Source organism: Schistocerca americana, chromosome 5 (assembly GCF_021461395.2).
Source record: "Schistocerca americana isolate TAMUIC-IGC-003095 chromosome 5, iqSchAmer2.1, whole genome shotgun sequence".
Classification (NCBI taxonomy): Eukaryota; Metazoa; Arthropoda; class Insecta; order Orthoptera; family Acrididae; genus Schistocerca; species Schistocerca americana.
In genome coordinates, this window is record NC_060123.1 from 227,552,514 (window position 1) to 227,569,528 (window position 17,015).

The following is a 17,015-nucleotide window of genomic DNA, read 5'->3' on the forward strand; positions in this document are numbered from 1 at the left end:
CGTTTTTTTCGCAGAAGAAAAAGGGGCCGTAAACTTTAAACCGCGAGATTGCACAAAACACGTTAACTTTTGGTGAACTGCGAATTTGCTGCACGAATGCGTGACGATTCTCTACCGCCCAAATTCGCACATTGTGTCTGTTCACTTCACCATTAAGAAAAAATGTTGCTTCATCACTGAAAACAAGTTTCGCACTGAACGCATCCTCTACCATGAGCTGTTGCAACCGCGCCGAAAATTCAAAGCGTTTGACTTTGTCATCGGGTGTCAGGGCTTGTAGCAATTGTAAACGGTAAGGCTTCTGCTTTAGCCTTTTCCGTAAGATTTTCCAAACCGTCGGCTGTGGTACGTTTAGCTCCCTGCTTGCTTTATTCGTCGACTTCCGCGGGCTACGCGTGAAACTTGCCCGCACGCGTTCAACCGTTTCTTCGCTCACTGCAGGCCGACCCGTTGATTTCCCCTTACAGAGGCATCCAGAAGCTTTAAACTGCGCATACCATCGCCGAATGGAGTTAGCAGTTGGTGGATCTTTGTTGAACTTCGTCCTGAAGTGTCGTTGCACTGTTATGACTGACTGATGTGAGTGCATTTCAAGCACGACATACGCATTCTCGGCTCCTGTCGCCATTTTGTCCCACTGCGCTCTCGAGCGCGCTGGCGGCAGAAACCTGAAGTGCGGCTTCAGCCGAACAAAATTTTATGAGTTTTTCTACGTATCAGTAGTGTCTCGTGACCATATGTCAATGAATGGAGCTACAGTGAATTTATGAAATCGCTTCAATCATTTGTAATAGCCCTGTAGTTGTCAGTGCTAACAGACAAGCAACACTGCGTGAAATAACTGCAGATATTAATGTGGTACGTACGGCGAACGTATCCGTTTGGAAAGTGCAATGAAATGTGGCGTGAATGGGCTATGTCAGCAGACAACAGAGGCGAATGCCTATACTAAAAGCTCGACATCGTCTGCAGCGCCTCTCCTGGGCTCGTGACCATATCGGTTGGACCCTAGACTACTGGAAAACTGTGGCCTGATGAGGTGAGTCACGAATTCAGTTGTTAAGAGATGATGGTAGGGTTCGCGTGTGGCGCAGACCCCACGAAGCTGTGGACTCAAGTTGTCTACAAGGCACTGTGCAAGCTGGTGGTTGTTCCAGAGTAGTGTGGGCCGTGTTTACACAGAATGGACTGGGTCTTCTGGTCCAACTGGACCGATCATTGACTGGAAATGGTTACGTTCGACTACTTAGAGAGCATCTACAGTCATTCATAGACTTCATGTTCCCAACCAGCGATGGACTTTTATGGATGACAATGCGCTATATCACCGGGGCACAATATTTCGCGATTGGTTTGAAGAATACTCTGGACAATTCGAGCGAATAATTTGGCCACCCAGATCGCCCAATATGAATTCTGTCGAACGTTTATGGGACGTAATCGGAAGGTCAATTCGTACACAAAATTCTTCACCGGCAACACTTAAGTAATATTATGGACGGCTGTAGGGGCAGCATGACTCAATATTTCTGCAGGGGACTTGCAACGACTTGTTGAGTCCGTGTCACGTCGAGCTGCTCCACTACACCGGACTAAAGGAGGTTTGACACGATATTAGCACATATCCTATGACTTTTGTCAACCCAGTGTTTTGACATATGGCAACACCTTTTTAGATTCGCTTAATTAATTTAGGGTTTACATTTATTGAATGTTGGTGTTATGATAAATAGGATACATAAGGATTTGAAAGTAACGAAATGCTTCTTCAAAGTGTGAAATATATGTAAGTTTTCGCTTGGTTATTCTTTTAAGTACTAGTCGCCTCGTTATTTTGGGCCCTCGCTGTCACATTGGGTAAACAAAGTTGACAGGATGGGCCTGAGTCAACGTCATTGCACTTTTCATCTCATCAACAACAAAATCGACACCGATGCTTAAATTTTCTGCTCTGTCCACTTGTGTTCGTGTAATTTTTGTTGCTAGGATTCTGCCCGGGACTGAGAAAATGCCTACACGAATCATTTTGCTTACACCTCGTACGGTCCACGCGAATTAAAAGTTTATGTCTCGGAATGTTTTCTATGGAAGATAGCAGTCAGAAGTAGTTCACTGCCTACGTGAACTACTTTTTGCTTCATACGACTACTGCTGCCGTCTTCTGGACAACTGACCAATCCTCCTTGTACAGTGGTTGGCAACCTTTCTGAAACCATTTGCCCTACGAGAGCAAATTTCAGCCAGTACCCCAGTAAATGTAATTTTGAACCCTCTCATTTTAAAATGACGAAAGATAAATAAGATTGTCAATGTTAAAGCAAATAAAATTCACATCTTTTAGCCAAGAAACAATAATTCAATTTGACAGTTGGTGATACTTGCTTCTAACAATCATTCTTTACTTCGTTTGGTCCTAACTACTGCGCGTTCAAATTTCATTCAGTTCCTCAATTTTGTTTTTGCCTCTACGATAACCAAAAGTCTACTTTCACGTCTTTATGTTCCGGCGAATAGAATCAGTATTTTCACGCCTGTATCGTCCACGAAATTGTACTTTCGGTCCAAAGTACGGAAACATTGTTTGAAGCATTGAAAACGTGCTTGGAACCTAAGCATTTTCACGTCGACTTTTGAGATCAGGTAGACAGTAGCTTATGGAATCTATTATTTTTTACAAGAATGGGATAAATTAATTTGTGAATGAAGATTTTTAATGATGTCGACTACCAATGTCACTTCTGGCAATATCGAAACGTTTACAGAACCAAGGAAAATCTTGCAGAGTGAGGTTAAGATATTTGTTTCTCAAAAAAAAAAAAAAAAAAATCCAAGAGACTTGCCACTATGGAAATAAATTCGATATTTTTTCTACTCGGTTGTCAAGGCAACACTTGACTAGCGAAACAACAGCGACAAGCTACAGCATAACTTGTGTGACATAGCCGTACAAGGTTATCAGCTTCAGCTGTTACATTACTTCAGGTGTGGGAGGTTGTAGCTGGCCTTCTGTGTGACTGGAGACACAGCCGCCGACTGGCGTTGGGAATTCCTGGAACGAATATTTTCTCCATGTTCTCGAGAAGTGACGTAAAGCTCGCTTTTCACGTCGCTGATTGGCTTGTATCGGCAATACACGAGACCGGAACAAAAACAGCTGTTGGTTATTCTGGTAAAAGTTCTCGTTGTGTATCCATTAGTTTACAGCTAACTCTTTCTGCTGATATTCTGGTAATTCACTGAACAGCGAAATCAACTGGTGCACCTGCCTAATATCTTGTAGGACCCCGCGATCACTCAGAAGTGCCTCAATACGACGTGGCTTGGACTCGACTAGTGTCTGAACCAGTGCTGGAGGGAACTGACACAATGAACCCTGCAGGGCTGTCCATGAATCCGTAAGAGTACGAGGGGGTGGAGATCTCCTCTGAACAGCACGTTGCAAGACATCCCAGACAGATATGCTCAATAATGTTCATATCCGGGGAGTTCGGTGGCCAACGTAAGTGTTTAAACTTAGAATAGTGTTCCTGGAGCCACTCTGTAGCAATTTTGGACGTGTGGAGTGTCGCATTATCCTGCTGGAATTGCCCAAGTAGCCGGCCCCGGTGGTCTAGCGGTTCTGGCGCTGCAGTCCGGAACCGCGGGACTGCTGCGGTCGCAGGTTCGAATCCTGCCTCGGGCATGGATGTGTGTGATGTCCTTAGGTTAGTTAGGTTTAAGTAGTTCTAAGTTCTAGGGGACTGATGACCACAGATGGCATGGGGGCGTAATTATATAAATATGAAATGCAAATACTTGCGTTTTGTAACCAAATTTCATAAGCTGCAAATAATGTGTGTACGGTCCAGTCACATTAATGAGAGCACCATCTGCCTTCAACATCAACGTGCAACAACCGCTCGCAGACTGCAGGTGACAGCTCTAGCAGCAATGGGCCTGGGTGGCCGAGCGGTTCTAGGCGCTACAGTCTGGAACCGAGCGACCGCTACGGTCGCAGGTTCGAATCCTGCCTCGGGCATGGATGTGTGTGATGTCGTTATATTAGTTAGGTTTAAGTAGTTCTAAGTTCTAGGGGACTTATGACCTAAGATGTTCAGTCCCATAGTGCTCAGAGCCATTTTTGAATTGCCCAAGTCCGTCGGAATGCAAAATGGACATGGATGGATGCAGATGATCAGGCAGGATGCTTACATACGTGTCACCTGTCACAGTCGTGTCTAGACGTGTCAGGGGTCCCACATCACTCCAACTGCACAGGCGCCACACCATTACAGAGCCTCCACCAGCTTCAACAATTTCCTGCTGACATGCAGGGTCCATGGATTCATGAAGTTGTCTCCATACCCCTACACGTCCGACCGCTGGATATAATTTGAAACGAGATTCGTCCGACCAGGCAACATGTTTCCAGTCATCAACAGTCCAATGTCGGTGTTGACAGGCCTAGGCGAGGTGTAAAGCTTTGTGTCGTGCAGTGGAACAAGTGTTAATCTAATCATTAATCTAATCTAATCTCTAATCTAATCATCAAGGGTACACGAGTGGGCGTTCGGCTCCGAAAGCCCATATCGATGATGTTTCGTTGAATGGTTCGCACTATGACACTTGTTGATAGTCCAGTATTGAAAGCTACAGCAGTTTGCGGAAGGTTTGCACTTCTGAGATGTTGAAGGCTTCTCTTCAGTCGTTGTCGGTTCTGTTCTTGCAAGATCTTTTTCCAGCCGCAGCGATGTCGAATATTTTTATCGGATTCCTGATATTCACGGTATACTCGTAAAATGGTCGTACGGGAAAACCCCTACTTCATCGCTACTTCGGACATCTGCGTCTCATCGCTCATGCGCCGACTATAACACAACGTTAAAACTGACTTAAATCTTGATAACCTCCAATTGTAGCAGCAGTAACCGACCTAACAACTGATCCAGACATTTGTTGTTTTACATAGGCGTTGCCGACCGCAGCGCCGTATTCTTTATATACATCTGAATTTAAATACGCATACCTATACCAGTTTCTTTGGCGCTTCAGTGTAGCTTTCGTTACGTAAAAAAGACCAATCCTATCACCCCACATTATTTTGCTAGAGGTTCTTCCATTAATTTGCAAAAATAACTATAGAAACGCAAGAGTGAGAAATATTTTGAAAACAACTGCTGATGACAATACTAAAGGTATTTGAATTCATTTTGGTTCTGTTATGTTTTCAAAAATTGTGTAACCTTAATATAAAATTTTTAACGACGTTTCCTTAAAATTACGCTAAAACTGCAGAATAAGGAAAATATACTAATTAAAATCAATGGCCTTTTATTTTTGCGAAGAAAGTAAAATGATATACGAAAAACTTACCTCAGAAATGGATGCACAAACATCAAAAAAAGTTTTACATCACCTCGGTTCCGATAGGTTTGTAACCTGTACAGAAAATTGGAATAGAGATCAACATACATTACCGCCCTTATTATTGCTCATGAAAACGACACATTGCATGTTGTAGCACCATGCAGCGAGACCTTCAGAGGTAGTGGTTCAGACTGCTCTACAAACCGGTACCTCTAATACCCAGTAGCACGTCATCTTGATGCATGCCTGTATTCATCGTGGCATACTATCCACAAATTCACCAAGGCGTTGCCCACATTGCCCCACTCCTTAATGGCGATTCGGCGTAGATCCCTCAGAGTGATTGGTGGGTCACGTTGTCCATAAACAGCCCTTTTCAATCTATCCCAGGCATGTTCGATGGGGTTCATGTCTGGAGAACATGCTGGCCACTCTAGTCGAGCGATGTCGTTATCCTGAAGGAAGTCATTCACAAGATGTGCACGATGGGGGCGCGAATTTTCGTCCATGAAGACGACTGCCTCGCCAATATGCTGCAGATATGGTTGCACTATCGGTCGGAGGATGGCATTCACGTATCGTATAGCCGTTACGGCGCCTTTCATGACCACCAGTGGCGTGCGTCGGCCCCACATAATGCCACCACGAAACAGCAGGGGACCTCCATCTTGCTGCACTCGCTGGACAATGTGTCTAAGGCGTTCAGCCTGACCGGGTTACCTCTAAACACGTTTCCGACGATTGTCCGGTTGAAGGCATATGTGACACTCATCGGTGAAGAGAAGATGATGCCAGTCCTGAGTGGTCCATTCGGCATGTTGCTGGGCCCATCTGTACCGCGATGCATGGTGTCGTGGTTGCAAAGATGGACCTCGCCATGGACGGGAGTGAAGTTGTACATCATGTAGTCTATTGCGCACAGTTTGAGTCGTAACACGACGTCCTGTGGTTGCACGAAAAGCATTATTCAACATGATGGTGTTGCTGTCAGGATTTCTCCGAGCCATAATCTATAGGTAGCGGTCATCCACTGCAGTAGTAGCCCTTGGGCGGCCAAAGCGAGGCATGTCATCGACGTTCCTGTCTCTCTGTATCTCTATATATGAAGACAGTAACTGTTCTCGAAAGAACAGAATACTGTTGATGACCGTGCAGCTTTTCGTTGGAATAAATGATGACTAACTGAAACCCTCAGCTGCTGACAGGTTTAGTTGATATACCTCGATGTGGACAGCTGAAAATGTGTGCCCCGACCGGGACTCGAACCCGGGATCTCCTGCTTACATGGCAGACGCTCTATCCATCTGAGCCACCGAGGACACAGATGAATAGCGCGACTGCAGGGACTTATCCCTTGCACGTTATTCATCTGTGTCCTCGGTGGCTCAGATGGATAGAGCGTCTGCCATATAAGCAGGAGATCCCGGGTACGAGTCCCGGTCGGGGCACACATTTTCAGCTGTCCACATCGAGGTATATCAACAACACCTGTCGGCAGCTGAGGGTTTCAGTTAGTCATCATTTATTCTCTGTATCTCCTCCATGTCCTAAAAACATCGCTTTGGTTCACTCCGAGACGCCTGGACACTTCCCTTGTTGAGAGCCCTTCCTGGCACAAAGTAAAAATGCAGACGCGATCCGACCGCGGTATTGACCGTCATGGTTGAACTGTAGCAACACGAGCCTTGTACCTCCTTCCTGATGGAATGAATGGAACTGATCGGCTATCGGATCCCCTCCGTCTAATAGGCGCTGTTCATGCATGTTTGTTTACATCTTTGGGCGGGTTTAGTGACATTTCTGAACAGTCAAAGGGATTGTGTCTGTGACACAATTTCCATTGTCAACGTCTATCTTCAGGAGTTGTGGGAACCGGCGTGATGCAAAACTTTTCTTGAAGTGTGTAGTTTAAGCGGGTATCGCTATACATGGCTCAATTTATTCGACTGATATCCTAAGAAGTTTTCGTCTGCTGTAGCTTCGCTTCATCTACATGAAGCGCAGTGCCCCTAGCGAATTGACGATGTCACAAGTATGAGTAAGTATCGATACTTTTGTTTCAATACCCAAGGTATTGGCGCCGATAGCATTTTTTCAATAATTTCGTCGTTTCGTCGGAGGTATCAAATCGTGTGGAGTAAATTAATAACACTTAACTAATAGTCTAATGAAGATTAAACGCTGTGCAGTATCTATGTCGTTTACGGGAAACACAAGTACAGTACTAAAAACTACCTACCGTGCACAGTCTGCAATGAAAATTTCCGATTTCGACAACGTATACCAGTGATATTAAGTATGCGACCTCTTCCTTGGAGTTCAGTTACTGATATGCATTAGAACCAAATGTAAGTCTCTAATAACCGAACAGATTGTATTCATGAAAAAAAAATCCATTCTCTAAGTTAGTAAAGATCTGAGAATTTGGGAAGCCTCTTTCTATACGCGGCAGTTATAGAGAAGATATCTTCATCATGAGCGGTAACTCGACACTTGTGCTCCGTGGGAATCCAAGACTTACCAATTTCTTGCAAGCTGAGACATGGGATGCAGACTGGTCACAGCGCCAGTCAAATCATTACTATTCTGTGCATCTGACTATTGTTTGTATCAATTCATGCTTCGTAAGCTACTATTTATTTCCTGGGTACTAAGACAGTTTGAAGCTTCAAGGTAATGCCGTATGGTTAGTTATAATTTCTGCCAGTATGCAACGGAACAGGGGATTCGTATGATGGTATGTTTAATCTTACATTACACTATGATATTAATAATGCTGATGCAGACACAGCACAATGTTTCTACTTATTTTAGAACAGGTTCTTTTGAATCAAAGAAGTGCTTAAAGGATAAATGAGAATGCATTCAGTATCTTGCCGTAATGTCGCTCTCGATGATATCAGTATTTCTCATTCTATTCTAAATAAGTCCTGTTGTGTTAAAAAAGAGCAAAAGTACATAAAAAGTTCACACTAGTTTGCGATCCTGTCAGTATCCATAAATGTATTTCTGTGTTATCTATAAGATATTCTGAAGGTACTTCGGATAAAATACAGGAGTAAAAGGTTACCTACAAGTTGTATAGAAACTAGATTGTGGTTACAGGAGTCAAAGGCGAGATCTCTCACCAAGTCCTCGTACTTGGCTGCAGACACTATTTTCTAGGCAGCCTTAGGTGATCACTGTGCGCTCAGAACTGAAAAGAGCGACTTGATGCGATCAAAGGGCACACTAGAGACAACGCCGAACGCGTCCATGCAGTTCTTCATCGAATTTTCAAAGCGGTTTCCATTTGGCGCCCAATGGGACCGTACTTTCCGAATGACCCCATAGTATCTAATCTGTTATTGGAGCGTCCCTAGGTGCCTGTAGCAGGTAAGCTGTTTTCAGATGTGAGCCGTTCTGCGGCTCTCTTCGGTGCTGTTTGTAAGTTTCGGTCCTCTGTTGGAGGCCAGACTGTATCGTTTAGTTGACATGGTTGCGGTTGTTTGTCTTCTCGTGTTGACTGGCGCCACTTGGTTTCGCCAGCGTTGCCTGTCCGCTAGTGGCAGCAGGGGCAGTTATCGATATGTAGTAACGGTGGCTCTATCTTTGGGGCGACGTCGTGGTTCTTCCAGGTCGGTCAGGGGGCAGTTCGATTGGGGACTCAAGAGGAGCCAGGTCCGCACAGTGCGAGAACACGCCGGGACCGCTGGCGGCGTGCATGGACTGCCGGATCGAAGGCATGTAGTCATGAGGGTGCACGACCTCGTCGTAAACCGCATTCTGCGAGCTTTGAGTGCATTTGGATTTAAGTAGAGAAACCTCCACCATTATGAGATCTTGCGATTCTCCAGTGAGTTGGATTTGTGTTGCTGCTCGTAGTGTTGCCGAGGCAAAGAGCAGCAAATGGAGTGCTTGGGGGAGGCGGATCTGATTAGCTTCCTTCGACTTCTAATTACTACTTATTGCGTTCAGTTTGTTACTATTTGTTAAGTTCAACCAGCGGTAGTTTTCCTGCTTCGTAGCTGCTAATGCCCTGTTACCCGCCCTGGTGGTTAGTGTATGTAACGGCAATGTACGTCCTCTCCTTGCTGCTGCTGTCCAGTGAGGCATGTCGTTTTGACAGTTTTCTTGATTGGTTGGCGATTCTTCTACTCTGGTGGTAGTGATTCCTTTCTCGTTCCAGGCGCTCTAAGCACAGTATTCTGCAGACGGAGTCCAGACCGCCGGTTCCAGCTTTGGCATATTTTTACATCTTTGCATTTGGGTTATTGGACGTCAGGTAGCCTCAGCAAGGTTATCATTAGTGATTCGTTATACTGCCACTAGTCTGAGTTACCATCTTGTGAAGTGTTTTTTGCCAGACGTAATCAGTGGTCAATTCCTGGTGCACTGACTGTGACTGGCCCTTGTATTTTATTATTGTATTTGCTGTTTTATTGTATGTTTTTAATATTTTTTATATAATTGCCATTCTTTGCGTTACAGCAGGTTTAAAAGAGTGTGCTACCAAGTTTAGTAATGCACAAAAGCGACAAAAGTAGAATACAGGCTAGTGAAATGAAGTTCCAGAGGAGCAGGTTGAGTGTAACAAGACGAGACAGATTGCGAAATGTGTATGTGAGGGAAAGACTAAAGGAGGAACCAGTACAGGACAGGATAGAAAAATCAAGACTGCAGTGGTATGGACACATGAAGAGAATGGATGAGGGAAGAATTCCAAAGAGGATGTTTGATCTGCAACTGGAGGGGAAGAGGCCCAGAGGAAGACCAAGAGATAGATGGGTGAAGGGAGTGAAGGAATGTGTGATGAGAAGAGGAGAGAACTGGACGAAGGTGGAAGAGGGGGAATGGTGGAAAGACAGAACACGATGGAGAAGCTTGTGTTACCGACAGACCCAGCCAGTGGCTGGAAACTGTCCAAGATGATGATGATGCTACCAAGTTTACAATCATTTTGTCTCGCCTGTTTGGTGATCAGTTGCTTGTCCTTTTAAACTAACCTTTGCTGTTGTATTTTCTGTTTTACTGTATGTTTTTTTTTAATTTTTTATATAATTGCCATTCTTGGCGTTACAGCAGGTTTAAATGGTTGTGCTACCAAGTTTACCATCATTTTGTCTCACCCGTTTGGTGATCAGTTGCCTGTCTTTTTAAATTAACCTTTGCTATTGCATTGCTGTTTTACAGTGTGTTTGTTAAATTTTTTTTATAATTGCCGTTCTTGGCGTTAAAGTCCTTCAACCGTGACTGTGGTTACTTGGCTTAAGGGGCGGGGGGGGGGGGGGGGGGGGGGTAGGACGTCAAACGGGTTACTTGGAGCAGGAGAAGCACCACAGGACATTTTAATCTCCACTATCTATACTTTTACAAATAAATTCATAAAACTTTGACCGGGAAGGATTCAGGATTCATACTCATATCAGTGGAAGCTCAAAAATGTAACAAAACACACTTTTTTTAGATGTGAAATTTCATCATTTTTTCACTTACTAGTGGCTGCATTTGTTGCTATAGGTACACTTTTCTTCCTAAGTAAGAGAGATTCTTCGATGACTTGTGCACAGCATACAAACCATAGTTACGGGTGTATGATACTCTAGAAGTTATTTAATTTATGAAAAAATGAATGAACCGCTACATTTTAAACTTCATGTTTAGAAAAAACTCAAGTTTTATAGTTAATTATTTCAATTTTTTCCACAGTTTTTTAATAGATTTGGAAAATTCTAGAGTTTCGTACACCTGTAACTACTGTTTGTATGCTATGAAAAATTCATCGAAGAATCTCTCTTACTTAGGAAGAAAAGTGTACCTATAGCAACAAATGTAGCCAGTAATAAGTGAAAAAAATGATGAAATTTCACATGTAGAAAAAAAGGTATTTTGCTACGTTTTTGAACTTCCACTGCGATGAGTGTGAGTCCTCAATCCTTCCTGGTCATGGTGACAAAGTTTTATGAATTTATTTATAAAAGTATAAACAGTAGAAATTAAAATGTTCTGTGGTGACTCTCCCGCTCCAAGTCAGCTAGTTTGACGTCCTACTACCCCCCTTAAAACTCTAATTGGTATCACATTGGCTTGTTTTTAAAACATTATTTGTTGTGTCTGTATTTTATGCTCATTTGGTAATTTGCAACACACTGAAAGCACTATTAATTACACAGATGTTTATTCCCTCATCAATAACGTGTGATATCTTGATTTATTGCTGAGTCTGGAATTACCGTTTTAAAATAAATGTGTGTAATTGCAAAAGGGAACTGATTACGGCCCCGTCCACAATTGTACCCGAATCCTGCCATCCTCAACTACCAGGTTTCAAGCTGCGTGTTCGATTCATTTTGGTTCTGGAGATTCTGCCGTCGACTGTGGCCCTCGGTACCGCAGACCAGGCAGCGGGAGTGTCCCCAGTAGAGAGCACACGCGCGGCTACTGGGCGGCGGCGCGGCTGTGGCGTGTCTGGACGGGCCAGACATCTGCCAGACGCAAGCCACAGGGCAGCAGCTGCTGGGAGCCACACAATAGGCCCTCTCTCAATAAAGGGGCGCGCCAGGGGGCACAAAAACCGTCTGGCTGGGGCCCTATCGCTTTCATCGACTCACGCCGAGACAATCCCTCTGGAGCCCCTAGCCGGAGTTGACCCCGGCATTCTCTGTATTCTGAGGTGAACGTCTCTAAATTCGGTGAGTGAGGAAGCAAGGATCTCGGAAATGTCGCTCATGCGCCTTTCCCCGCACGATATCCTGAAGACATGGCTCGAAGCAATCCTGCAGCTATAGTGTTTCTTGGCTGTCGGTAACCATTTGGCTCAGTGCCACACCAACGCTCACTAACGAAATTAAAAGCATATGGGGTATCAAATGACATTTATGATTGGATTAAGGACTTCTTGGTAGTAAGGACGCAGTATGTTACGAGGGCTATTCGGAAAGTAAACTGCTAATTTCTCAAACTGGGGAACAATCAAGAATGGGGTGCCGCAAGGTTTGGTGTTGGATCCCCTGCTGTTCTTAATGTATATATATTTGACTTGCCATTCTACATTCACAAATATGCAAAGCTGCCACTCTTTGCCGGTGATACAAGTATAGCTATCACACCCAATAGACAAAAATTAACTGATGAAATTGTAAACGATGTTTTTCAGAAAATGGCTCTGAGCACTATGGGACTTAACTTCTCAGGTCATCAGTCGCCTAGAACTTAGAACTAATTAAACCTAACTAACCTAAGGACATCACACACATCCATGCCCGAGGCAGGATTCGAACCTGCGAACGTAGCGGTCGCTCGGCTCCAGACTGTAGCGCCTAGAACCGCACGGCCACTCCGGCCGGCTTTTCAGAAAATCATTAAGTGGTTCTCTGCAAATGGGCTCTCATTAAACTTTGACAAAACACAGTATATCCAGTTCCACACAGTAAATGGAATGACACCATTAATAAATATAGACTTCGATCAGAAATCTGTAGCTAGGGTAGAATATTCAAAATTTCTATGTTTATGCATTGATGAGGGGTTGAACTGGAAAAAAAAAAAAAAAAACACACTGAAGATCTGCTGAAACGTTTGAGTTCAGCTACTTGTGCTATTAGGGTCATTGCAAATTTTGGCGATATACATCTCAGTAAATTAGCTTACCACACCTATTTTCATTCTGTGCTTTCGTATGGCATCATATTATGGGGTAACTTATCATTGAGTAAAAGAGTGTTCATTGCACAAAAGCGTGAAATCAGAATGATTGCTGGAGTTCATCCAAGATCATCCTGCAAACACTTATTTAAAGAGCTAGGGACCTTCACTGTAGCCTCACAATAATATATATTCACTTATGAAATTTGTTATTAACAATCCGAACTAACTCAAAAGTAATAGCAGTTTACATGCCTACAACACTAGGAGAAAGGATGATCTTCACTACTCAAGTTTAAATCTAACTTTGGCTCAGAAGGGGGTAAATTATGCTGCCACGAAAGTCTTTGGTTACTTACCTAATAGCATCAAAAGTCTGACAGATAGCCATATAGCATTAAAAGGAAGTTAAAAGAATTTCTGAATGGCAACTCCTTCTACTCATTAGATGAATTTTTGAATTTAGTAAGTGGTAATTTCCCCACTCCCCACCAAAAAAAAATTGTCAAGTAATATTTTGTGTAATGTAATATCTTGGATTGACACCTTTTATTAACCTGACACGTTCCACATCATTACGAAGTGTCTTATTCATGGTCTATGGAACAAGTACTAATCTAATCTAATGTAAGGTACGGTCGGGCGCGAAATGGAAACCACAGTGGAAATTCGATGACACATTGCACACATGTGTTGGGTAGTGTATCTAGTAAGCAATTCGATCGCTTCACGTCTCTCTTTTCAGTTTTGAGCACAAAGTGACCACGTAAAGATGCCTAGAAGATAGCGTCTCCCGCCAAGTGTGAGGGCCTGGTGAGAGATTTTGCCTGATATCATGCAGCCAACATAAGTTAACTGTCATGTGTTTCCTTCTTCACGGCGATCCACGCCCGCAAACTGCAGGGGCAATGAAGATGCTCGTGCAGAGTTTCCGATGGGAAGTGTTTGATCATCCACAATACAGTCCGTAACTTGCTCCCATTGGGTTTCGTTTCTGTTCACATGGACCGCTGGCTATGAAGATAACATTCTGGCACAGACAACGAGCTGTAGACGAACGCAGAGATTTGGCGGGGAGAACAGACGGCTGCCCTCTGTGATGAGGGCAACTATGTAGAGAAGCAGCTGAAGGGTCTAGCTAATTTTTTTCGCAGTGGTTTCATTTCACTACCGTCCAGAGGGGAGAAGTAGAAGAAACTTAAGGCGTTCCATAGGGAACTGCGGTAGGTTCCTTGCTGTTCATCCGGTATTATAATGACGAAGCACACAGTACTAATAATAAGTTCCCTGTTTCTTGCAAGGCAGCGGCCTTGCCGCAGTGGATACATCGGTTCCCGTCGGTTCACCGAAGTTAAGCGCTGTCAGGCGTGGCCGGCGCTTGGATGGGTGACCATCTGGGCCCCCATGCGCTGTTGCCATTTTTTGGGGTGCACTCAGGCTCGTGATGCCAGCTGAGGAGCTACTCGACCGAATAGTAGCGGCTCCGTTCAAAGAAAACCATCACAACGACCGGGAGAGCGGTGTGCTCACCACACGCCCCTCCTATCCGCATCCTCAGCTGAGGATGACACGGCGGTCGGATGGTCCTCATGGGCCACTTGTGGCCTTCAGACGGAGTGCTGCTGCTGCTGTTTCTTGCAGATGACGCAACGGTCTACACTGACGGAAAAATTTTGGGATTACATTTTTCTAGGTAACGTATTTAAGTGATTAACACTGTAAGATCACACGTTAATATAAACGCGAGATAAGCCATTGCAAATGTGAAATGTGTGCACAATTATAACCGGTATAATTACCAGAATGTTGAATGCAGCATGCAAACGTGCTTGCATTGTGTTGTACAGATGCGGGATGTCAGTTTGTGGTATGGAGTTCGACGCATGTTGCAGTTGGCCAGTCAACATAGGGGAGGTTAACGCTGTTTGTGGATGCCGCTGGAGTTGTCATCCGATGATGTCACACATGTGTTCGACTGGAGACAAATCTCCTGACTGAGCAGGTCAAGATAACTTGTCGACACTCTGGCGAGCATGTTGCGTTACAACAGCGGTATCTGGGCCAGCGTTATTCTGTTGGAAAACACATCCCCAGAATGCTGTCTGGCAACACAACAGCTCAAATCAGCAGACTGACGTACAAATTTGCAGTCAGGCTCCGTGGGATAACCACGAGAGCTCTCCCGCTGTCATACAAAGTAGCACCCCGGGCCACAACTCCAGATGAGGACCCGGTGTGTCTAGCTCGCAGACAGGTTGGTTGCAGGCTCTGAACTGGCCTCGTTCTAACCAACACATGACCATCACTGGCACGGAGGCAGAAACTGCTTTCATCAGACAACACAAGAACTCCACCCTGCCCACCAGGGAGCTCTCGCTTGACACCACTGAAATAGCAAATGGTGGTAGTTGGGCGTCTGGCTCGGAGCTGTCCTTGAAGTAACCAATCTGTAAGAGTTTGCTGTATCACTGCTGTAGCAAGTACTGCTCAAACTGCTGCTGCAGATGCAGTACAGTGCACGAGAGACATAGGCGACCACGATGCCCTTCAGTCTCTGTAGTGCCACGTGGCTGTCCATATCCCGGTCTTTTGCGATCGTACATTCTCGTGACCACCGCTGCCGGCAGTCATGTACAGTGGCGAAGTTCCTGCCAAGTCTTACTGCAATATAGAGGAAGGAAAAAATCAGCTTCTCGTAACCTTATTACAGGACCTCGTTCAAACTCAGTGAGTAACTAACGCTCTCAACCGTTACAGCCTGTATTTAAAGCAAAGCTGATTTGCATCCTCATAGTGACGCTACTAGCGCCACACTTATACGACTGGCGCGAAATTTGAATTCACATCATCTTTCTGGTGTAAAGACACGCTTACCAACTTTCGTTTATGTCGCACAACCCCTTCTTGGTGCTGCTATATTTTTTTTTTTTTTTCGTCAGTGTTGAACTGGAGAAAGGTGGGAAAGAGTGGCCGAGGCAGGAAACGTAGCCATTGCATATTTGTTGCCCTAAACAGTGTTGCTGTCTGCCGAGAAATGAGTAAACTTGTTCTAATATACACCATAATCGTTGTCAGTGAGTTTGACAGTGGAAGCATGTTCCGTTATTTTTTAGTAAAATTATTTCCGATTTTCAATTTTTTAATCATCCCACGCTGTTTGTTTTGGTTTGAGTATTTGAGTTTCGTAAAGCTCTCACAATAAACCTGTGATGCCACAGTATTCTCTCATGTAACTCCATTGCTAAAATTCGTTTGCGGTCCCAAAAGAAACTGTAAGCATCATTTCACGAGTTGACTCGGTAGGGTTGAATTTTTTGGACCTATTGGTAAAATGAGTGTGCATCTACATCTACGGCGCGTTCCTTAGTTTCAGAGTTCACTTTCTGCACTTATTCGTCCCGATTCCCTGTTCTGTTCGGAAAGGTCTCCCCCTCCTCACAGGAGCGCTGAAGGAATGTCAAGGCTTAACCCATTCTTTCGATTCTTTCTGTGAGAATCGATTAGTCATTTGATACCAACTGTGAACAAAAGTTACAGTAACCTCCTTGTGACGGTGTTAAAGATGACTGTCCTTGAAATATGTGGTAGATATCCAGAAAGTTCGAAGTTTGGGTGCTACCGTCCGCTCGTATGATTTGTCAATACGTTGCAAAAGTTTATCAGTCTTCCTCGACACCTTCATCATGTATATCTTTGCGACCAGCCTTGAATTTTCTTCACGACTCCCTTAAAACACTACCACTCACAATACCATCCGCATACGCAATGCACAAGTGATGATAAATTTCAGCAGAACTGACTCCTTTTGCTTTAGGACTACCTTGCAAACTGGGGGGAGATGCAGTAACACCGTCCACTTCAGCCGCCTGCTGCTTACTCACTAACGAACGCAACAGAGAGATTGAAAGTTTCCTGTTAAATAACCCACTCGTTTCTGACCACAGTGTTTTGCTTAGTAAATTGGCGAATTTGTCTTTGCTAGAGAGAAACGTTGGCACTTGTCTGGCCACGGATCGAGTCGATCTGAATGGGTACCAGACGTTCCG

The 17,015-nt window shown here is 44.4% G+C and overlaps 1 non-coding gene across 1 annotated transcript; it reads right to left on the reverse strand.

Moving 5' to 3' along the window:
* Positions 1-6,591: 6,591 nt before the first annotated feature.
* Positions 6,592-6,665, reverse strand: Trnat-ugu. The gene has a single exon. It is a non-coding gene; the product is annotated as a tRNA-Thr (tRNA).
* Positions 6,666-17,015: the final 10,350 nt, after the last annotated feature.